Below are 27,213 nucleotides of genomic sequence, written 5' to 3'. Positions count from 1 at the left end.
CAGACAAAAGTATTCAGAAGACTTACGGATTCAGCACCGTAGACTCGGTGTGCCACAGTTTTTCAAAGAAATACCTCAAACAGACCACGTGGTTGAAAATAATTTTCTAAAATTCAACCTTTCAAAACACAATCCATGGCCGAGTTGTTGCAACTTGGCTTTGATACCACTAAATGTTACATCCTAAGCCCGGCCTGGAAGTTCAGCTCGAATCTGGCGTGTCACATTGAAGTGTTTTTCGAAAACCATGTTTCCATTAAAAACCCTTCTTAATAATTAAAAATTTATACCCTTTTTAAACCTTGTTAGAAAACATCAGCTAAATTACATTCTTAACAACTTTGTAAAAATCTTGGCTGTTGCAGAAGCTTAATTTAAAAATAATTGCGGATACGTGATGTTTTGAACAACAGTAGTTGCTTTGGAAAACCGTGTTCTAATATTAGCAATTATAAGAACAAAAGTAAAATTTCAAATTTGAAATCCATAAAATTACAATGGCTTTACTACAACCTACATAGAACATTTAAAAGTAATAATCAAAACTATAAAATAAATAGTGTGTGTGGCTTCCTCTGAGCCCCTCGCAACTTCGATCCATCTAAGGCTGGAAATTACGAAAGGTTAATAAACAGGTGAGTTCTGAAAACTCGATGTGAAATCCCTTCTAAAAGGAACAATCAGTCATATAAAAGAACTAAAAGTCATTTGACCTTACTTACGATTTCAGTATCAATTGGGCCTTAGCCCACTATAACAGACAGTACCAGGTGGGCCTTAGCCCATTACAGAATAAGAAACATTATCAGAACTAGAATAAAAATGAGAATCAGAATCAGAATTAGGTGATAGAATCAGAAACAGAATCAGAATCAAAATTAGGTGACAGAATTAGAATCAGAATCAGTATCAGGAAACAGAATCAAAATCAGAATGTGAATGCAATCTCAACCCAATCCAGCCGTATACACCCCTGTACCAACCTTACACCATGTGGGGAAACTACTCGAACCACCCAACCGCTACACACCACAGAAAGTGCAGCGAGGCTACCAGATATTGTGACGAAGTCACCAGATACAGATATTGTGGCTAGGCCACCAGAACAGATATATATATATATATATATATATATATATATATGTGGCGAAGCCACCAGATTCCAGCGAGGCTGCCAGATATTATGACGAAGTCACCATAACAGATATATGTGGCGAGGCCACTAGATTGCAGCGAGGCTGCCAGAACACTTCCTCCATCAATATAACCCATATCCCATGCAACAGATATACATGTCATGGCATACAACATGCAGAATCAGAATATCATGCCCATATTTGAATCAAACAATCACAGTCAAGTCATTCATATCATCAACATATATTCACAATCAAATCCGTCAACCACACAATCCAACTCAATCACTTGCCCAGAAGGGCAAAACAATCATTTAACACCTAAGGGGTAAAATGGTAATTTTATAAATCGAAGGTAAAATGGTAATTTTGTAAATCGAAGGTAAAATAGTAATTCTGTAAATCGAGGGTAAAACTGTAATTTTGTAAATAGAGGGATAACAATACGAATGGACCTAAAGCCCATTCTCGGCCCAAATGGGCCCACACGCTCGTGTGGCCCTTTTAGCCTAAATCTAGCCACAGATATGAGATTCACCTAGCCTAGTCCAATATTTACTACACAATCAAACAACTTATCTAATCGGGCCCGTAGGCCCATTAGGCCCATGTGGCCCGAAGTAGCCATCCTACAGCTAGAGTAGTGAGAAATACACACCTGTTAGGAGACTGCAGTTAATCCGCGTTCCAAACACTCTTAGCTAACGCCCAACCCAAACGAGCACGTCACAAAGCGAAAGGGATAAGCCAAGAAGGGTACCTTTACTCTCCTCATGGTTCTTTCTATTTAAAGCCAGCTCTCCATCTACTCTTCTGTTAGCTTCTCGATGTGGGATCCATCCATCACCAGAGTTTAAAACCAACACCAACTCTTCCCGACCCAACATAGCAAAATAATCAACCTTTGCGTGCCAAGGGATTCGAACCAAAGTCCTCTCACATGGCAACTCACGCCACCACCACTAGGCCATCGACTCATTTGTGTCATAAATCCAACACATTAAATTTTAAAGCGCACCTACTTGCTTCCAGATTTATTGAAAAGAAAAACCAAAATATATTGCAAGAGCCAAGACTTGAACCTTGGACCCCTTGCTTCCTCTAAGGCGTCACTTCCTTGTCCCCTAAGTGGCGCCACCTTGCCACTACACCACACTCCTTTTTGTGGCACAATTCCTCCAACAATATTCTTAAGGCCTACCTACTACACCCAGGGTTTGATTCACCTTAAACCAAAATTTTTGCTAGAGTCCAGGTTTGAACCCAGGACTTCTCCAACACTTCTCAACACACTTAACCACTAAAACAAGCCTTCATTACTGAAATTTACACGTACAACAAAATATTATAAGCTGCCTTCAACAGCTCCCATGCTCAAGGCCCAAAACTTCTAGGCCCAAATTCAGGGTGTTACAACACTACCTCCCTTAAAGAAATTTCGTCCCTGAAATTTCCGTCTAACAGGGTAGTTGTGTAACATCTACCCCACTACGCTACCTCTGCGCACTCTGATCCTACTATCACTATCACACTTCAACTAGAACTTGAAACATCTCATACATACAACATTTATTCACTGAAGCAGACACATATTTATCACACATATATACAATTTGTATATCCAAACATCACATCCAAATAAAATAAATACCAAATTTAAATTCAGACCAATATCTAAAGAATCCACAGTATTTTAATTTCTAAATAGATAAAAGTATTCAGAAGACTTACGGATTCAGTGCCAGAGACTCGGTGTGCCACATGTTTTAAAAGAAATACTTCAAACAGACCACATGGTTGAAAATAATTTTCTAAAATTCAACCTTTGTAAACCCAATTCACAGCCGAGTTGTTGTAACTTGGCTCTGATACCACTAAATGTAACACCCCAAACCTAGCCTGAAAGTTTGGCTCGAATCTGGTGTGTCACATTGAAGTGCTTTTCAAAAACCATGCTTCTATTAAAAACCCTTCTTAATAATTAAAAACTTATACCCTTTTTAAACCTTGTTAGAAAACCTCAGCTAAATTACATTCTTAACAATTTTGTAAAAATCTTGGAGTTGCAGAAGCTTAATTTAAAAATAATTGCGGATACGTGATGTTTTGAACAACAATAGTTGCTTTGGAAAACTGTGTTCTAATACTAGCAATTATAAGAACAATAAGTAAAATTTCAAATTTGAAATCCATAAAATTACAATGGCTTTACTACAACCTACATAGAACATTTAAAAGTAATAATCAAAACTATAAAAGAAATAGTGTGTGTGGCTTCCTCCGAGCCCCTCGCAGCTTCGATCCATCTATGGCTGGAAATTACCTGAAAGGTTAATAAACAGGGTAAGTTTACGAAAACTCAGTGTGAAATCCCCTTCTAAAAAGGAACAAGCAGTCATATAAAACAATTAAAAGTCCGCCTGACCTTACTTACGATTTCAGTATCAATTGGGCCTTAGCCCACTATAACTGACAGTACCAGATGAGCCTTAGCCCACTACAGAATAAGAAACATTATCAGAACTAGAATCAAAATGAGAATCAGAATCAGAATCAGATGACAGAATCAAAATCAGAATTAGGTGACAGAATTAGAATCAAAATCAGTATCAGGTAACAGAATCAAAATCAGAATGTGAAAGCAATTCCAACCCAATCCAGCCGTCCCCGTACCAACCTTACACCATGTGGGGAAACTACTCGAACCACCCAACCGCTACACACCACAGAAAGTGCAGCGAGGCTACCAGATATTGTGACGAAGTCACCAGATACAGATATTGTGGCTAGGCCACCAGAACAGATATATATATATATATATATATATATATATATATGTGGCAAAACCACCAGATTGCAGTGAGGCTGCCAGATATTGTGACGAAGTCACCAGAACTAATATATGTGGCGAGGCTACTAGATTGCAGCGAGGCTGCCAGAACGCTTCCTCCATCAATATAACCCGTATCCCATGCAACAGAGATACATGTCATGGCATACAACATACAAAATCAGAATATCATGCCCATATTTGAATCAAACTGTCACAGTCAAGTCATTCATATCACCAACATATATTCACAATCAAATCCGTCAACCATACAGTCCAAGTCAATCACTTGCCCACAATGGCAAAACAATCATTTAACACTCTAGGAGCAAAATGGTAATTTTATAAATCGAGGGTAAAATGGTAATTCTGTAAATTGAAGGTAAAACAGTAATTCTTTAAATCGAGGGTAAAACTGTAATTCTGTAAATCGAGGGTAAAATAGTAATATTTTAAATCGAGGGTAAAACAATAATTTTATAAATCGAGGGGAAAACAGTAATTCTGTAAATCGAGGGTAAAACGATAATTTTGTAAATCGAGGGTAAAATAGTAATTCTGTAAATGGAGGGTAAAATAGTAATTTTGTAAATCGAGGGTAAATGGTAATTTTGTAAATCGAGGGTAAAACAGTAATTTTATAAATCGAGGGTAAATTTGTAATTTTGTAAATCGAGGGTAAAACAATAATTTTGTAAATCGAGGGTACTTTGGTAATTTTACAAGTCGAGGGTATTTTAGTAATTTGGTAAACTAAAGTATTCTAAACAGGGATAACAATACGAATGGACCTAAAGGCCATTCTCGGCCCAAATGGGCCCACACGCTCGTGTGGCCCTTTTAGCCTAAATCTAGCCACAGATATGAGATTCACCTAGCCTAGTCCAATATTTACTGCACAATCAAACAACTTATCCAATTGGGCCCGTAGGCCCACTGGGCCCACGTAGCCCCTTTCGGCCCATCGCGGCCTGAAGTAGCCATCCTATAGCTAGACTAGTGAGAAATACACACCTGTTAGGAGATTATAGTAGTCCGTGTTCCAAATACTCTTAGCTGACGCCCAACCCAAACAAGCACGTCACAAAGTGAAAGGGATCAGCCAAGAAGGGTATCTTTACTCTCCTCATGGTTCTCTCTATTTAAAGCCAGCTCTTCATCTACTCTTATGTTAGCTTCCCGATGTAAGATCCATCCATCACCAAAGTTTAAAACCAACACCAACTCTTCCCGTCCCAACATAGCAAAATAATCAACCTTTGTGTGCCAAGGGATTCGGACCAAAGTCCTCTCACATGGCAACTCACGCCACCACCACTAGGCCATCAACTCATTTGTGTCATAAATCCAACACATTAAACTTTAAAGCGCACCTACTTGCTTCTAGATTTATTGAAAAGAAAAACCAAAATATATTGCAAGAGCCAAGACTTGAACCTTGGACCCCTTGCTTCCTCTATGGCGTCACTTCCTTGTCCCCTAAGTGGCGTCACTTCCTTGTCCCCTAAGTGGCGCCACCTTGCCACTACACCACACTCTTTTTTGTGGCACAACTCCTCAAACAATATTCTTAAGGCCTACCTACTACACCCAGGGTTTGGTTCACCTTAAACCAAAATTTTTGCTAGAGTCCAGGTTTGAACCCAAGACTTCTCCAACACTTCTCAGCACACTTAACCACTAAAACAAGCCTTCATTAACGAAATTTACACGCACAACAAAATATTATAAGCTGCCTTCAACAGCTCCCATGCTCAAGGCCCAAAACTTCTAGGCCCAAATTCAGGGTGTTACAATCCGTCTATTCATATGAATGATCATTTCATATACACACTCCCGCGAACCTCACATTATATGGTAGGATTACCAATCCAGGCTAAATCTCCCATTCTATGAACTCATAAAGTGATGTTAGGATTACCAGTCCAGGCTAAATCCCTTATAAGGATAACACCCTTAATGAGCTCGATCTGAATTACCAGTCCAGGCTAAATTCAGACCCTAATCGAATTACCCGTCCGGGCTGAATCCATCATGCACACATATTCTTCGGAAGGCTTGATCATTCAAGGAACACCTGTCCGGGCTAGATTCCTTTTCATGCTAGAGATCTCAGATTACCTGTCCGGGCTAAATCCTTACTGCAACACATGCAGGATCTCAGTTTGCATGTCAATGAAGGTTTATCCATCGAATTCCCTTTGTCAACCTCAACCGAGATATTTTTCACATGTTATCATCAATATGCATTTCTATGATATTTCATACCAATAACAAATGCAATCATCAAGAATTCATGAATCATACAATTATACATATTAAGAGTTACTTTAAGTTATCCGAACTTACTTGTGTTTCGGTTATTTCGAAACCTTGTGTTTACCACGATCGACCCACAAAATTTGTTCCTCGGGGTCTATATGAACAAAATTAACTCATTAATATGATACATTATGTATTTCAAGTTTAATATCTACTCTCGGTCCAAATGACCATTTTGCCTTTAACCTTTCACATTTTTACGATTTAGGCCCTAAGCTCGTATAACAAAACACATGCACTTTCTATCTTACCCAAGCCTAGTCGAACACTTTTCCTTTTTATGGTAGCCCACATTATCCATTATTTTCTCATTTCTACCACACATTTACATCTTTTGCAAAATAGTCCCCACAAAGGTTTTTCATGAAAATCAACTAGGAAAAGATGTTTAATACATATTAAACTTTCATATTCCTCCAAAATCCATCAAAATACAAGCAACTCATGCATGGGTAAATTTTTAAACATGAACCCTAGCATGAAATATGGGTAGAAATGGAGAGAGCAAGCTACCGGGATTTCAAAAATACAAATAGCATGAAAAATGAGACTTGGGAGCACTTACTATTGAGCTTGGAAAGCTTGAAACCCTAGCTATGGAGAAACCCAAATTTTCAGCTGGATGAAGGAGAAAATGGCTGATTTTGGCTTGATTTTTCCCATTTTAATTCATTAAAATGATAAATGACCAAAATCACATGAGAGGGGTCTAACCGGTATCTCCTTAACATGGATACATGAAACACGTCATGAATCTTTTCCAGTTCAGGTAGCAAAGCCAAACGATAAGCTAACGGTCCAACTCTTTCGATAATCTCGTACGGTCTAATAAATCATGGACTCAGTTTACTTTTCTGACCAAATCTGAATACCTTTCTCCATGGAGATACTTTCAAGAATACTCTATCTCCAACTTGAAACTCAATTTTCTTTCTTTTCAGATCAGCATAAGACAATTGCCTATCTGATGCCGCTTTTAAACAACCCCGTATCACTTTAAATTTTTCTTCAGTTTCTTTAATCTGATCAACTCCACAAATCTAATTTTCTTTGAGTTTCGTCCAGTACAATGGAGTTCGACACTTCCTACCATACAAGGCCTCATAAGACGCCATCTTCAAACTTGTTTGGAAACTATTGTTGTAGGCAAATTCTAACAATGGCAGGTATTTTTCCCAGCTACCCTAAAATTCGAGGATGCAACAACGCAACATGTCCTCGAGAATCTAAATTATCCGCTCAGATTGGCCATCGGTCTGAGGGTGAAAAGCTGTGTTAAAGCTCAACTTTGTACCCAAGGCTCCTTGCAACTTCTTCCAAAATCTCGATGTGAACCTCAAATCTCTGTCTGAAATAATTGACAATGGTACTCTGTGTAATCTTACTATCTCAGAAATGTACAAATCGACCAATCTATCAAGGGAATAATTCGTCCTTACCGGGATAAAATGAGCTGACTTTGTTAACTTATCCACTACAACCCATATGGCATCTTTCTTTTTCAGAGTTAATGGCAATCCTGTCACAAAAATCCATAGTAACTCTGTCCCACTTCCACTCGGGGACCATTATAGGTTGTAACAAACCTGAAGGCACTTGATGTTCAGCTTTAACTTGCTGACATACTGGGCATTTCGATACAAATTCGAAAACATCTCTTTTCATGCCACTCCACCAGTACATCTTCTTTAAATCGTTGTACATCTTAGTACTTCCCGGGTGAACAGACAAATGACTATTATGGGCTTCTTGCAAAATCTTCCGAATAAGTTCATTGTCTTTGGGTACACAAACCCTATCTCTAAACATTAAGCATCCATCAGGACTAATTCAAAAATCTGATTCAACACCAGACTCACATTGAGCCCTTTTTGCTTGCAAGTCATCACTCTTAAGCCGAGCATCATGAATTTTCTGCAGAAATGTTGGCCTAGCCTCCAGCTCGGCCAAAAATGAACCATCATCAAGCAATGTCAAACGAGCATCCATAGCTCTCAAGGCACACAGGGATTTCCTATTCAATGCATCGGCGACCATATTTGCCTTTTCCGGGTGATAGTGGATAATCAAATCATAATCCTTAATTAATTCTAATCATCTCCGCTGTCTCAAATTTAATTCTTTCTGAGTTATCTAGTATTTCAAACTCTTGTGGTCTGTGAATATACGGCAAGTCTCGCCATACAAATAATGCCTCTAAATTTTCAAGGCAAAAACAATAGTAGCTAGCTCTAGGTCGTGGGTCGGATAATTCTTCTCGTGGGGCTTCAATTGATGTGAAGCATAGGCTATCACCTTGCCATCTTGCATAAGCACACAACCCAATCCATTTAAGGATGCATCACTGTAGACCACAAATTCCTTTCCCGGTTTAGGTAGCACTAAAACAGAAGCCTCGATCAGCAATGTCTTTAACTTCTCAAAACTTCGCTGACACTTCTCTGTCCAATCAAACTTAACGTCTTTCTGTAGTAGCTTCGTCATCGGAGTCGCTATCATGGAAAATCCTTTTACAAACCTTCGATAGTAACCGACTAAGCCCAAAAAGCTTCTAACCTTAGTTACATTCTTAAGCGATTTCCATTCAACAATTGAAGAAATCTTACTTGGATCAACTCGGATGCCTTCACTCAAAACTATATGACCCAAAAATCCAACTTCTTGGAGCCAAAACTCACTCTTGCTAAACTTAGCATACAGTTGCTTTTCCCACAAGGTCTGCAATACAATTCTCAAGTGCTTCGCATGCTCTGTTTCATCTTTAGAGTAGATCAAAATGTCGTCAATAAACACAATAACAAACTTATCCAAATATGGCCGAAAGATCCTATTCATTAGACCCATGTACACAGTCGGTGCATTCGTCAGCCCAAACGGCATGATAAGAAATTCATAATGGCCATACCTCGTTTTAAAAGTTGTCTTGGGTACATTCGAGTTTTTAACTCGCAGCTATCAGCCAGACCTCAAGTCTATCTTAGAGAATACGGTGGCTCCTCTCAATTGGTCAAACAAATCATCAATCCTTGGCAAAAGATACTTATTCTTGATAGTTACCTTGTTCAGTTGCCGATAATCGATACATAGTCTCATCGAACCATTTTTCTTCTTTATGAACAACACAGGGGCACCCCAAGGTGAAAAACTTGGCCTAACGAATCTTTATTCGTCAGCTCTTGCAACTGTGCTTTTAACTCCTTCAGCTCGGTAGGTGCCATTCTGTATGGGGAAATAGAAATGGCAGTCGTCTCTAGCCCAAATTCAATACCAAACTCTATTTCCCTTTCAGGAGGTAATCCTGGTAATTCCTCCGAAAATACATTTGGATACTCACATACTATCGGCACCGACTCAATCTTCAATTCAGTTTCCTTAGTGTTCATCAGAAACGCAAGGTAAGCTTCATATCCTTTCCTCATATATCTCTGAGCAACCATTTTCGTAATTACAATCGACGTCGAACCCAATTCTCTTGATTCGACCCGTAGAATCTTACTATCCGGGCATTTTAACTTAATATACTTTCTACCACAATTCATAGTTACATCATGAAAGGCTAACCAATCCATACCAAGTATTACATCAAATTCGTCAAATGGTAACACCATAAGGTTAGCCGAAAAATAATGACCTTGGTTCGTCAAAGGACAATTCTTACAGACTTTATCAACTAGAATGGATTTGCCTAGTGGGTTCGACACTCTAATAATGAATTCTGTTGGTTCAACAGATATGTTCATACTAGACGCCAATCTCATACAGATATATGAATGCGTTGACCCTAGGTCAATTAAAGAAACAACACTTGTATTAAAAAGAGAGAGAGTACCTGTAATAACATCGGGAACAGAGGCTTCCTCTCGAGCACGTATCGCATACGTTCTTGCTGGGGCTCAAACTTCTAATTTTGCAGTGTCTTTCATCATAACTCGACTGCCACTAGCACTCCCACGTTGTCTCGGAGGTCTACCTCGTGGAATGGGAGCACTGGACTTCGGGGCTATTTCCACTTCTTTTTCAGTTTGTTCTGGGCAGTCTTTGAGAAAATGATCAAGAGAACCACATCTAAAACATGCACAACGTTTCATTCGGCACTCTCCGAAGTGAAATTTGTTGCAGCTCTTACACTTCGGTTTTTGATTATCTACTCAACTGTACAAGATTTACTCGTTGCATATCAAGAGTTTAAGAAGGATTAACTGGGGGTAGAGGTTGTTGTACAGTCGGATTGGTTCAAATGTATTGGGTGAACCATTCATTCATCATCTGATAGAAGGCTTGCTTAGCCTCAACATTACGGCTACTCGTAGCCGATCTAGAATCAGCTTGCACCGTCCCTTGCGCGGGAGCAGGCACATTGCTTTCTACATCGTCAGCTACATCTCTATTGGGATCCATTTGCTATATAAAAGCACATTTCAAAGTCAGGAGTCATCACACTATCACAGATTCAGATATATGGCATGTATAGCTAGACTCATATACGCTATGGTAGTCCTAGAACCGACAAACCATAGCTCTAATACCAATAAAATGTAACACCCTTAACCTGTAACTGACATCGAATTAGGGTTACGAGGCATTACCAGACAGACAAAGCATTTTGGACCAATTCAGAATCACAGATACTATTTAACATCATTTCATAAACAATCATCTCTAATTATGGTCTACGAGACCTAAAATATACATTTAAAGAAAGGTCAGAACTAAACCAAACTTATTCATAATTTTTTAGAACTTAACCAATTCTTTCAAACTGTTAAAGTCACACGCCCGTGTGACTAGGCCGTGTGGTACACATGGGCACTAGACACGCCCGTGTGAACCAGTCGTGCCAAAAATAGGTCCTATACTGACTTTTTTCACATGGCCAATAGGCACGCCCATGTACTATGGCCGTGTAATACTTAGCTAGCTACTGACTTTAGCCCACGACCATATGACACGCCCGTGTGTCGAGACCATGTGATTCTTAGAAGAATATTGCTTTACTTACACGGCCACAAGGCACGCCCGTGTACCCTAACCGTGTGGCACCAAGCAGGCTTGGTTAAAGCCAACTTGCCCCCCCCTTTTTGGGTCCAGCCCTACAAGTAATAATATACAACATTCATACCAAAATTTCCAACCAATTCCATGCTTAAGAATGACTAAAACACATTAGAACTTAGCACATTACAAACATACACCAAAACAATACACAACTTATCATTGTTAGACAACTCCCATGGCATAATATATACACATCAAAACTTATATACATAGACCTTCTAGCCTATACATGCCATACTTTAAAATATTTACACTTTCAAAAGTACCAAAATGAGATCGATAGAGTGGTGACGATCCTCGACTATCCCTGAGCCTTCAGTAGCTACGATAACTGTAAAACAGACAGTAAACACACAGAGTAAGCTACAAAGAGCTTAGTAAGCCAAATACAATTAGTCTAACTACTAAAGCATATAAGTACAATTTAACCATAAAGATTCATAACCATTTCATAGAATAATTCATATTTAACCATGCACCTTTGTTTGCATATATGTCATGCTTCATTTCCAATTCTATACATATTTCACAGAGACAGAGTTTTTCATATTCGGAAATTTAGTACGATACAAACATACCTGCATAGGTTATACATTTCATATACTCAAATTTCATACGCTATCATCAGACAGTTCAGAAACGATATAGATTCTCATAAACAAGTATAATGCCGACGTCCCGGACGTAGTCTTACATGTAACTCAATATCAATACCTCTATCCCAGATAGGGTCTTACACAAAATCAGATACGATGCCGATGTCCCAGACATGGTCTTATACATAAATCTCAATTGAGGCTTGTGTCACAGACACGGTCTTACACGATGTCTCAAATAGATGTCAACTTTGCTTAGGAACATACAGAGCTTTTCAAATATTATCATATTATCATACTTTACTCCAAAGATATTCATCAGGCACTCAAGGCCATCCAATACAAATTACAGTTTATATGTGCAAAATTTATTTCAATTAACACGTAATTAGAATTTGACTTACCTCGGATGAATTTCGGATAAAACGAGTTGTCTATTCAACTATTTTGGACTTCCCCGATCTAAGTCCGATTTCTTTGTTCTTGATCTAATAAAATACAAATTCAACCATTCAATTATTCATTTTATTCAATTTATCCATATACACATATTTAGGGCATGTTCATTTTAGCCCTTACATTTTTACACTTTTACAATTTAGTCCATATTTCACAAAATCACTAATATGCAAAATTTCTTTACAACAAGGGCTAGCTGAATTTTCATGGCTTCTATATAAGCCCCTACAACATGTTCAATTCACAATTTAGTCCTTCAAATTCTCATTTTCAAAATTTAACCCAAATAGCTCAATTTCATCAAAAGCTCAAAGAAAAAACTTATGAACCATCTACCAAGCCTTCATAATTCATTCAAAAACATCACAGCACTTATGATATCAACAATGACATTTCATGAAATCTTTAACAGAAATAGAAATTCAGACATGGGCTTTGAAGAACACGAAGCAACGATCACAGAAACGTAGAAATTATCAAAAACAGACAAAAATTCATACCTTATTCAATGATTAAGCTAGCTGAATATCAAAACCCAAATTTGATTCTTTTTCTTGCTTAAATCGGCCAAGAGAAAGATAAAAATGAATATCGTTTTATGTTATAATTATTTAACATATGTTTAATTTACAATTGACCAAAATACCCTTTAGTTATAATTCATTAAATCTTACCTAACATGTCCATAATTGTCCACCATTAACATAAATGGTAAATTTGACATGCAAGGACCTATATTTCAAAAGCCAAGACAATTAGGTGCTTTAACATTTAGGACTCAACTTTTACACTTTACGTGATTTAATCCTTTTTCATAATTAAGCATAGAAACAGACAAATTTAATCACCAAAAATTTGCAGATGTAAATTCACATATCACAGACACAGAAAATAATATTAAAATATTATTTTAGACTCAAATTTGTGGTCTCGAAACCACTATTTCGACTAGGTTCAAAATCAGACTGTTACACAAAACATACCCTATATCATGCCATTCAAAATATGCATTAAACAAGCTTAATATATGAATTCACATTTATAGTTAACCAAACATGTACCATAACCGAATTGTCTAACCACATTTACATATACCATGATCGATTTATCAATTACAACCAAATCCAATAATTATTTTCAAGCTATTTCCAAATCATAAAACACCAATCACATATACTTTTCATTCATCTCACATAATATTAAAATCAAAATGAGATAAACCATTGCCAAACATAACCATATCCAAACTTTAAAGATAAGCCATATTTGCATGGCTCAATATGTATACATATTCAAAGTTGAACAAAATGCATATTAGCCTATACATGCCATAAGTTCGAAAATAAACTTTTAATAGTACCGAAAGTTGACGATAGTGTGGATGACTTCGATAACGATCCCTAAGCTCGTGACTTACAGCCGAAATATATAAAACAAAGTAACCAAAACACACAGAGTAAGATAACTTAGCTTAGTAAGATTTAAGCAAAATAAACACCTCAATTGATAATCAAAATATTCAGCTAATCAAATTATATCTGTAATATCCCGAATTAGGGCCTAATCAGAATAGTGGTTTCGTGACCACAAATCCGAGATAGAAATAATTATTTTATGATTATTTTGAGGTCTATGATATGATTTCATGATTGTGTGAAAATTTCGTGAAGAAATTCTATGCATAAAGTGCTTAATTTGAAGTTAGGGACTAAATTGAATAAGTTGCAAAACTTGCATTCTAGAAGTTTCTAGTATGAAATTGCTTTGAAATATTAATTAAGAGGTCTTAAATAGAAATTTGACCAATTTCAAAGTTTATGGACAAATATTGGACATGAATGGAATTTTTGGAAAGTTTAGTAGTAAGGGCATTTTGGTCATTTAGGGTAAAATGAATTAAAATACAAAATTAAAAGCCAATTTTGCTCATCTTCTTCACCATGGACGTGTATACCAAGGGAGACTCCATGGCTAGGGTTTCAAGCTTCCAAGCTCGATTGTAAATCCGTTCTAGCCTCGTTTTTAATGATTTTTACGTTTTTGAGTCCATTAACTTGATTTAGCTTATGCTAGCAATAATTCAACCTAGGGTTCATATTTGGAAAAATACCCATAGGTGAAATTTGTGTATTTTGGTGTTTTATGATAGAATATAAGGTTTTAAATTATGTTAGACAACTTGTGCTACTCGGTTTTAAGTGAAAACGAGCAAAAGGGCTTAATCGGTAAAAATACCTAATAGTCATAAGTACATGTTAGAGTGAGAATTTGATGTTGCCATAGAAGGGAAAAATGATCAGCATGTCAAAAAACATAAGAAAATAGGATGAAGTTTAATTTCCGAACCTTGGGGCAAAAGTGAAAATATGTAAAAGTTTAGGGGTCAAAATAAAATTTTTAAAAATGTGATTTTTGGACCCGTATGAATAGTGTGACTAATTATTAGGCTAAATGTGATATTATAGATGAAGGAAATCGAGATTCGGGCTTAAATCGGGAAAATACAAGGTTATGGACTAAAATGGTAAATTGCTGTTTCTAGATCGAGGTAAGTTCGTATGATAATAATAATGCAATGTTATGTTTGAATTATATTTCTTACTATTATTGCATATATTTTATGATTTAATATATTGGAAAAGTTGATGGAATGGTGTTTATGATGTGGAAATATGACATGAAAGAATGTTACATGAAATGCAAGAAAATGAAGATACATGACAAGTGATATATGAATTATGTGATATATGTTATGTAAATTCTTAAAAGCTAATTTGATATTTGAGTTGTGTCTTATTATACTATGAATGGACAATTGGTACTATGGATAGTGAGATCGACACTTGAGTAAATTGTACATAAATAATCTATCGATTCTTTTTATGTTATTATATTTTGATATCATATGAAATGTGGCTGCCTATCAAATGGTTATTTGATGTAAATTATGAATTTAAATTGATTACGGACAATTTAGTAAAATGTTGAAAAGTGAGGAATTTCCCGATTGAACCTTCGGAATAAAAACAATACGAATGATCTATTGCGAGGTCGCATGTGTAGTACTAAGTGCAGGCTACTACGTGTATTAGATGGTGAGGTCACGTGTGTAGTACTAAGTGCAGGCTACTATGCGTACCAGATAGCTTCGGCTACAAGTGTGGAAATGGGAAAATGTGCAGGCAATTGTGTATCTGTTATTATTCCTATGAGTTCAACGGGAAATCGATTAAATGAAAATACATGTGAAAGTGATTATGTGATGAACAAGTGCAAGTATATGTTTATTTGAATTTATGAGTAATATGCTCAATATTTGAGCGAACCTCGGTAAAATGGAATGGATTAAGTGAAATTGTGTAAAAGTGAACTTTAGTAGTAAAACAGTATTAGACAGCAGTAGTGCATGACTTTGAAAATTCACCAAAAATTGTGTAAGTTGAATTAAATTTAAAAAAAATTATTGAAATAAAGCTTAATGAGTCTATTTTCACATTAAAGAAACAGGGGAAGCAGAAGAATTCTATATTGTGTGATATTTGAATTCTTGTGAAATAGGGTCTGAATGAATTAGAGATCCCCTGTTCTGACTTTAGAAATTCACCATAAATTGTAAAATTATTATTGAGAGTCATACCTTACATTCATGGATTCCTTATTGAATATAATTTTAAGGGAAACAAACGGCATGGTCATTGAAATTCTGTACAGGGAGAATTTCAGTTCGTAGTGCACAGGGGACTGAGTAGTCATACCCTAAAATAGGGGAAACTTTAACTAATAAATTGTACTAAATGGCCCAACCAAAAATTCTAGAAAACAATTAGTAATTAGAAATATGAGCCTAGTTTCATAGAAAATTTATGGAATTGGATTTCGAGTTTTTTAACTTGAGATATGATTTTTTTAACACCATGACTCCAAAAAATAGCCTGTCCTGAATATGTGTAATTGTACAATTATAGTGTTTTATCTTGAAAAGCATGGTAGTAATTGCTTATTATTTTCATATGAACTTACTAAGCGTAAAGCTTACCCATCCTCTCTATTTCTTTAGTATTGGTAGGTCGGCTCAGGGTTAGAGATCGTCGGAGGCAAAATCACACTATCAAACTATCATTTTTGGGTAAATTAATTCAAATATTAGAAATAACAAGTAAGTGGCATGTATAGGAAGTTGGTTTGTGATATGTATTTTTATTATGATTTTGACCATACATATCAGTCTGCATTGAGTTATCGTATAAAATCATGAGATGTGGTCCTTATCCATTATGGTTTATAAGTTTAATTAACCGTGCCATGTCCTATGTTTTGATGTGATGATATAGTTAGCTTTGTTTGTTATGCATGTGTTTGAAAAGTTTTGAATTAAATGAAATTTTATGGCCCGGTTTTCATCTATGTGTATTGTTAAGTCTGGTAACGCCTCGTACTCTGTTCTGGCCTTGGATACGGGTAAGGGGTGTTACATTTAATGGTATCAGAGCTATGGCTTAGTCGGTTCTCGGACTAACCTAGCATGTGTAAAAGTCCAGCTATACATGCCACTGATCCGTGATAGTGTGATGTCTCCTGACGCGTATGAGCACCGTCTTGCTTACACGGAAGTACTCTCCAACCGAGCTGCACTGACCATGTTCAATGTGATACGAAGGTGTTTGAATAAAATTACGATTATAATGAGTCTCAATTTAGAAAAGTATGAATAAAAGTTTATGATATATATATATGAGTGATAACACGTGAGATGAAAGGTCATGTTGTGATAAATATCCATACTTGCTTGATGCTCATATGATGTAGTGCACTTGGCTTACTTGATAAGATGAACGGGATAAATAGAAATTCGTAGAAGTATGAGTAAAAGTTCCTAATATCATGATATGAATGAAAATGTCATTTCCTTGATTGAACGTTGAATGTTGATGAATGTCAATGATATTTTTTATAAGATAAATGATTATAATGAAATGAATTTATCTATGTTAAATTGTTTGGACTGAATTATGTGTATTGTTAAGTCTGGTAATGCCTCGTACTCTGTTCTGGCCTTGGATACGGGTAAGGGGTGTTGCAATATCAATAATATTACACTTTAACACATTAAGATACCTTAGCCGAATGTTCAAAATCAAATATATGTCACCACATATATATATTTCCTATATTGTCGATTATACAAGAGCAAATTTATTATCACATTGGCACTTACAAGTATAGTCAAATACACGAAATTCTTTATGAACTCACATGTGGCCAAATATATAAAGGTTAAATAAAACAACATACGTAACCTATAGTTCAAATTCAATATAACATCACATATGGCCGAATATGCACATTCAAGATAACTTCACATATGACCATGTAACACCCCGAACCCGAGACCGTCGCCGGAGTCGAACACGAGGTGTTAACAAACTTCAACCCACTTATTGAGAGTTTCCAGACAAGCTGCCAATCTGTGTACTAGTCGCTCCGAAATTCATAACTTGAGTTTTACAACTCGAAAATCAGTTTCGCAATTTTTCCCTGAAACTAGACTCATATTTCCATCTACATATTTGTTTCTAGAATTTTTGGTCGAGCCAATTAGTACAGTTTATTAGTTAAAGTCTCCCCTGTTGCAGGGATCGACTACACTGACCTTTGTGCATTACGAATTGCATATCTCCCTGTACGGGGCTTCAATACTGATGCTGTTTGCTTCTATAGAAACTAGACTCATAGAGGAATCTACACATATATGGCATGACTCCTAATTATCTCTGGTTAATTTACAATGATTTTACAAAGTCGGGACAGGGGATCCAGAAACCGTTCTGGCCCTGTTTCACAAGAACTTTAATATCTGTTAACTTATAACTCATATGACCATTTCGTTTCTTCTATATAAAAGTAGATTCATCAAGGTACATTTACATAATTTATTTACTATTTAATACCATTCCTACTATTTTTAGTGATTTTTCAATCTCACGTTACTGCTGCTGCCAGCACCTGTCACTAAAGCAACTATGCCTATTTCATGATTTCCCTTTTGATCTAGCTAGTGATTCATCATACATGTCACAAATCATGATCATGACTAGCATACCAAAGGCTAATCATTATCCAACATCTCCCTACTACACTATTGCCATAACATGCATTTTAACACCAAAATAATCAACCATGGCATAAGGCATGGAAATCGAATTACCAAGACTTGTGACTTAACATTGGAGAACTAAATCCAACCGAGCATTTATGCCATTTTCGCATGGCTAAAAGTTTACATACCAAAGTTCAACAAAGCATATTAGCCTATACATGCCAAAATGTTCTCCTAAACCGACTACATAAAAAAATACCAAAAGTTGCTAGCGGTGTGATGACTCCAATGACGATCACGAGCACGCAAAAAGGACGAGTCCGAGAAACCTAAAATGGCGACAAGCAAACACCGGGTGAGTATATAACTCAGTAAGCCATAAGCATTATATTGCCGTTCAGTAATAATATACCATAAAAGAAAATAATTAATGCGGATTAAAATCCTCCATCCACACCCCAAACGGTACTATAATTCTTTAGGCATTTCGGTTTGGTCACATACCAAGCCCTACTTGATATTTCATACATTACGCCATATGACATTGCATGCATTTATTTTCGAGCATAATCACCACATAGATCAAGACTTACCAAACCAAAATTCCAAATATAAATAAAATGTCCATTCCTCATGAGCTCAAGGTGTTTACTCGTACCGCTGTCCATGATTGACTCGGTAAGGTCGCGCACATAGAACATGTACGTTTATTAGAGGATGTGCAATAAGCCCGCACACTTAGTGCTTAATAGTCGAACTCGCACACTTAGTGCTATATAATCAAACTTGCACACTTAGTGCTGTATAATTTGAACCCGCACACTTAGTGCCAATTTGTGATTATAAATGTTTACACCGCACACTTAGTGCCGAAACCGATCATTCAATACATCTCACCTCTTTTCTTTCAATTCAATATTTTTATCACCACATACATACATGTTTATATATATATTCTACCATTCCATTCAGCATCATTACTTGGACATTACGACCCTTTAAATTAGTACAAAATAAGTGCTTAATGACTTACCTTATATCGGATGAAATGATTCCCAATCTACTACTCGATTATCTTTGCTTTGCCTTTGCTTGGTTCTCCTCTTTGATGTCTTGATCTAAAATGAATACATTTAGTAGTTTAATCTTCTTGCTGGATTTTTATGTGTATAACTTAATGGTTTTCACCCCATTTCACAACTATCTTTGTTCAAAATATCAAAATCTCAACCAACATTTGTTTAATGCTTCAAGGTCGAATGCATGGTCACCATTAAGCTAATCTAGTCTCAAGTATTTTAATCCTAACATACAACATCATGAATCAACTCAACCTTATAAGCCAATATTACTCCTACAACCGATTGTAAGGAGTTAACAAAGAAAATATATTTTACAAACATATACACCCATATGGCCGATTTTACCAAATCAAATTTAACCTTACTTATCTCAAATTTTCATTTCATACTATCATCCCCATGACATAGCAAGGTTTTGAATCATGGACTAATTAGAACTAAAACTAGCAACTAAGAACATGCATGAATTTCATGGCACCATATTAAACATACCTTAATCTAGCTACAAGGATGGCCAACCTATTCCAAACCAACCATGAGCAAGGACCCTTTCTTCTCCCTTGAGATTTTCGGCCAAAAGGATGAAAAAAAGATGAACAAAGCTTTTTTTTGTTTTCTTTCTCACTTGCACGGCAATGGGGAGGGAGGAAAGCCTTCACACACACACTTTTTTTTTATTACTCATGCACCTTATTTTATTTATTTCAACATAAAACACTCACCCAACATGTTTCATGACATGTCTTGCCCATGCTTCCTTGTCATGGCGGCCACTAGCACTTGGGGGATTTTGACATGCAAGTCCTCCTTTTGACTACATGTACTATTAGGTCCTTATAGATTAGCCTATCATTTTTCAAAAGTGACATACAAGTCCTACTAACTGAATTCACATGCAATCGACTAAACCGAAGCTTGAAATTTTCACACATTCGTAAATACATATTCTAGACAATAAATATTACGTTCAAACATTTCGGTGACTCGGTTTAGTGGTCCCGAAACCACTTCCCGACTAGGGTCAATTTTGGGCTATCACAGACCAAATACACAAATTCAATATAAACTCACATGTAATCGAATATTCAAGTTTAATATAAGCTTACATATACTTAGCTATGTGGCCAAACATATACAATGCCATTCAACTCAATTTCACTTTCCCAATATTCATAGTAACTTGAACTCCTATAATCATAGACTTGAAAACAAATCACCGATATAAAACTTGCTAGGCATAAGCCTGAATTACACACTGACACAAAGCATGCTAGACCCAAGTTCTGATATTTATTCACCGGCACTAAGCCTGCTAGGCACAAAGCTTGATCAAAGTCCCCAGCACAAGGCTTGCTAGGCTCAAAGCCCGAATATCACAAACATAAAATCATTCCACAACATTTCATATATCGGATCGTATAATATTCCATGTAACACATACACACTTTCAGAGGTTTTGATATCATTCAAATACAACTCAATCACATTAATTCATTGATATCTCTCATTCGGCTAACATAATAATACATTGTAAAATTTTAAATCATCATAGTAAATCAATCTATGTTCATAATAAACCATGTTTAACTGCTTAAAGACTTACCTCGGATATCGACGGACGTTACGAATCGGCTATTCGACTATTTTTGTTTTTCCCCGATCCAAGTCTAATTTCCTTCGTTCTTGATTTTAAAATTGAATCAACAATGTTCGAATGCCTTGGTTCTTTTTCTTTTCTTTCTTCTTTTATTTTCGACAATAACAAAGCATTATGAAACTTTATTTTATTTATTTAACTTATGATATATTACATGTTATTTCATAAGTTACCATTATAACCTTTATTAATTAATACAAACCATTATACATAAAGGTCATAGCCGTCCATGCTAATGTAAAAAGGATAAATTGCAACCTAAATACTCCATACTAAAAAGCCACTATCAATTCAACCTTTATGAATTAAACTATCAAGGTTTCAACTTACGTGATTAAGTCCTTTTATCAAATTAAGCACACAAACAATCAAATTTTCGTACGAAACTTTCACACATGCAAATTCACATATAATATGAAAAATAACATTTAAATATTTTTCTGACTCAAATTCGTGATCTCAAAACCACCATTCCAATTAGGGTCTAAATTAGACTGTTACAACTCTCCCCCTTAGGGATTTTCGTCCCCAAAAATCTTACCCGTGAATAGGTTCAGATAACGCTTTTTCATTGAATCGTCTGGCTCCCACGTTGTGTCCTCAACTCCGTGTTTATGCCACAATACTTTCACCAATGGAATCTTCTTATTTCATAACTCTCTAATCTCATAAGCCAAAATATGAATCAGTTCCTCCTCGTATGACATATCAGGCTTAATCTCAACTTCGGTTGAATTAATCACGTGTGAAGGATTGGATCGATATCTACGAAGCATCGAGACATGAAATACATTATGAATCTTTTCTAGCTTAGGTGGCAAAAGTAGTCTATACGCAATCGGCCCAATCCTCTCTATAATCTCATACAGTCCAATAAATCTTGGACTCAAATTGCCTTTATGACCGAATCTGAGTATTTTCTTCCACGGTGAAACTTTCAAAAATACTTTATCCTTGATCTGAAACTCTATGTCTTTACGTTTCAAATCTGTATAAGATTTCTAACGATCTGATGCCGTTTTCAAACTTTCACGGATTACTTTTACTTTTTGCTCAGTTTTTTTATCAAATCAACCCCGTGTATCTTATTTTCACTGAGCTCAGTCCAGTACAAAGGTGTACGACATTTACAACCGTACAAAGCTTCATAAGGTTCCATTTTGATACGCGATTGAAAGCTATTATTGTATGCAAATTTAATCAGAGGTAAGTATCATTCCCACTTACCTTTGAACTCGAGAATGCAACATCTTAACATATCCTCAAGTATCTGAATAATTTGCTCGGACTAACCGTCTGTCTGAGGATGAAAAGCAGTGCTAAAATGCAGCTTAGTACCTAATGCATCTTGCAGTTTCTTCCAAAACCGCGATGTAAACCTCGGATCTCTATCAGGCACAATAGATATAGGCACACCATGTAACCTCACGATCTGAGAAACATACAATTCAGCCAGTTTATCAAGTGAGTAATATGTACGAACTAGGAAAAAATGAGTAGATTTGGACAATCTATCAACAATAACCCAGATTGCATCTTTCTTGCTCAGTGTCAACTGTAAACCGGATACAAAATCCATCGTAACTCTATCCCATTTCCATTCAGGTCTCATGATTGGCTGAAGCAATCCAAAAGGTTCCTGATGCTCAACTTTTACTTGCTGACAGACTAAACAATTCGGTACAAAGTCAGAAATGTCTCGTTTCATACCTTGCCACTAATAATGTTGTTTCAGATCATTATACATCTTCGTACTACCCAGATGAATAGATAATTGACTATTGTGAGCTTCATTTGTAACACCCCATACCCGATACCGTTGCCAGAGTCGAACACGAGGTGTTAACGGACTTAATTCATTAATTAAACAGCTCATACAATTCATTTTAAAATTTCCAGACAAGCTGGCTAACTGCATCACAGTCACTTTAAAAATCATATCTCGAGTTACAAAACTCAAAATCCAATTCTGTAAATTTTTCCTGAAACTAGACTCATATATATATCTACTAATTTTTTTCTAGAATTTTTGGTTGGGCCAATTAGTACAGTTTATTAGTTAAAGTCTCCCCTGTTTCAGGGTTCAACTACTCTGACCTCTGTGTATTACGAATCAGATATCTCCCTGTACAGAGCTTCAATGACTATGCCGTTTGTCTCTAATAAAACTAGACTCAATAAGGAATCTGTACATATAAAGCGTGATTTCTAATTATCTTTGTAAAATTTATGGTGAATTTCCAAAGTCAGAATAGGGGATCCAGAAATTGCTCTGGCCCTGTTTCACAAAAATTTAAACATCTCATAAAATATAGCTCATATACCTGTTTTGCTTATTCCATATGAAAATAGACTCATCAATCTTCGATTCCATAACATATTCATTATTTAATTCCATTTCTACTATTTTTAGTGATTTTTCAAACTCACGTCACTGCTGCTGTCTGAATCTATTTTATGGTAAATTTTACCTATTTCATGGTTTCCATGGATTAGCTAGCAATTTGACATACATAATACCAAATATGATCATGATTAGCCATTCCAATGGCTAATCATTACCAAGCATTTCTATTTCCATACCACTCAATAACCATATCATAAGACCATATATATAAAATGATTATAATGCTATACATGCCATACTCAAAATATACAAGCCATTATGCCAAGATGGTATACGGATAGTGTGGCGTGCCTCCGACCGTTTCCGATTCCGAGCTGGCTTGTCAACACTACAAGGAATGAAAAGGAGGAGTAAGCATAAATGCTTAGTAAGCTCACATGCAAATAGCAAGTAACATAACCATATAAGCAAACATAAAACATCATTTGCATAATCATCACCAAGACATTCATATCACCTTTTCATTTATCATCTTACCATATTGTTGTTATATCGAGTTTTCAACCCGAGGGTTAAGTACATACCTGTTCAAAGTATCCATTTCACAACACTTACCAATACGTCCCTTTCATCTTGAGTATTCCTCCATTTGAGTAGAACTTTACCCGTTGAACACATCGGAATATAATTCGGATACATGGATAACTTGCACATAAGTGCCACATATGTAGCCAAGCTACCATGTAACCCGCCCATAAGTGAACTCGGACTCAACTCAACGAGCTCGGGCGTTCGCATCCATAAGTGAACTCGGACTCAACTCAACGAGTTCGGATGCCTAGTTACATCTCACGAACTCGGACTCAACTCAACGAGTTCGGACATTCGCATCCATAAGTGAACTCGGACTCAACTCAATGAGTTCGGATGCGGAACCATCCTAGTGACATGTCACTTGTATCCTAATCTATTCCTAAGGTTCAAACGGGCTTTTTCCTCGAACACTTATTCTTGCCGTCTTCCGTAGAATGCCGAAATCAATACTCGGTAACAATTATATTTAACAAGTAGCTCACATAATTTACACATTATTTGAAATTAACCACAAAGCATACATTTCATAATGAAATTCAGCATAACACATAATTAATATCAATAACTTAAAAATAACAATTATGCTACATTATTTACACATGAACTTACCTCGATACTGAAAATGGCTATTTTACCATTTCGTCCACAACTTGGTATTTTCCCCATTTTAGCCCAATTTCAGTTTTCCTTGCTCTATCATTTAAAATATAGTCTAATTAGGACTCACATTATTCAAATTGACCCAAAATCATATTTTGGTAAAATTACAATTTTGCCCCTAAACTTTTGCATATTTACACTTTTTCCCCAAAGCTCGTAAATTAAAATACAGCCTATTTTCTTATGTTTTATGACATGCTGATCATTTTTCCTTCTATGGCAACATCAAATTCTCACTCTAACATGTACTTATGACTATTAGGTATTTTTACCGATTAAGCCCTTTTGCTCATTTTCACTTAAAACCGAGTAGCACAAGTTGTCTAACATAATTTAAAACCTCATATTCTATCATAAAACACTAAATTACACAAATTTCACCTATGGGTATTTTTCCAAATATAAACCCTAGGTTAAATTATTGCTAGCATAAGCTAAATCGAGCTACCGAGACTCCAAAAGCGTAAAAATCATTAAAACGAGGCTAGAACGGACTCACAATCGAGCTTGGAAGCTTGAAAACCCTAGCCATGGTTTTTCCTTGCTATATTCGGCCATGGGGTTGAAGATGAGCAAAATTGGCTTTTAATTTTGTATTTTAATTCATTTTACCCCTAAATGACCAAAATGCCCTTACTACTAAACTTTCCAAAAATTCCATCCATGTCCAATTTTGTCCATAGACTTAGAAATTGGTAAAATTACTCTTTAAGGACCTCTAATTAATAATCTAATTCAATTTTATGCAAAATACTTCTAGAACACAAGTTTTGCAATTTATTCAATTTAGTCCCAAATTTCAATTTAAGCACTTTATGCATAAAATTTCTTCACGAAATTTTCACACAATCATGCAATCATATCATAGACCTTAAAATAATCATAAAATAATTATTTATATCTCGGATTTTGTGGTCACGAAACCACTATTCGACTAGGCCCAAAATCGAGGATATTACAACTCTCCCCTTTAGGGATTTTCGTCCCGAAAATCTTACCGTAAAAGTGGTCTTCACTTTTAATCTCATATTTGGTGTCAAGAACTTGCACTTAGACTGTACCTCCAATACATCTCTTCAATTTCTCATATGATCTAAAAGCTTACGGTCTCAACTCTCAACTGTTCTTAAATTTTCAACCCTTCTCAATTTCCCATGATATCATGACATAAAACCCGGATCTCAACTTGATTTAATGGAGACCGAATTCCAAGAAATCCAACAATCAAAGAGACACGAAATTCCATGAATCGATGAGTAGGAATTCATTCAATACAGATGTGATTTATAGATCTCGCCAAACATTTAACAATAGGATACATCACATTTTCCTCTTTCCGCCATAAAAATAATTCTGATATGGCCTCAAGAATAATCCTTCTCATTTCCATCCCAATATCAACATTGACAAGGATAATTTTGATAGATCCCAATGCTCGGCTTTAACCCCTTTAACAACTCCGATTTTATGTAACATCGGATGCTCTAAACTATCACATTACCTCACTGTCTTGAAACACATCACAATTCATACAAAAATACATTACTGAAAGTCAGGAAGTCATTGCTCAATGTAGACTAGTCTAGTTCAGACGCTTCGGTTACCAATATTCTCATCTATCCGAACTCTGTCAACATGTAATAAACTTTTCAGCTTTCACAAGATGGAAACCTTATCATTCGTAGTGACTTAAACTAATATTCAACTCTTTCTAATAAATATAGACTTCTCGTTCAAACTATTTACTCTTTGATCTGTACAAAATGAAATTCTATTATCAAACTTGGGAAAAATAATCCTGACATAATTGTCACATGAAATCTTTCAAATAAATAATTTACCATGCCGACTAAAACTCGCGCTTTTATCACCTATGCCTTTACTGATGTCAAATCCTTACATAGAAATTAGAAAAAATCCCAATACTAAAATCACCACATTACCAAGATCAAATTAGAAGTATAGTCATATTTGACATGATTATCACGAGCTGAAGAACGTACTTCGAACATGAGTCATAATTGACAAATTATGGAACAAAGATAACAAGAAAACCGAATAAAGAAATCCAAGATAGAGAAACCCGAATAAAGAAATCCGAATAAAGAGATCCGGGATAAAGAAACCCAAGATACGATACTATGCCGAGAATCGAAAACCAAATTCATAGAGAAAATACAGAATACCCCGATAATTCTTCAAAGAAAGAAAGTCCAAAAGAAAACATCATTTAATCCCATGAAATCAAATATAACAAGATCAATATATCTTCCCATACATATATATCGATGAAGCATCAAGTAGAAGAAAGCAGAATCATAATATCATATGAATTCTCTCATCAATTCTTATCGACGAAATGAAATAGAATACCCGAT

Source organism: Gossypium arboreum, chromosome 11 (assembly GCF_025698485.1).
Source record: "Gossypium arboreum isolate Shixiya-1 chromosome 11, ASM2569848v2, whole genome shotgun sequence".
Classification (NCBI taxonomy): Eukaryota; Viridiplantae; Streptophyta; class Magnoliopsida; order Malvales; family Malvaceae; genus Gossypium; species Gossypium arboreum.
Note: the sequence above shows the minus strand (reverse complement) of the source record.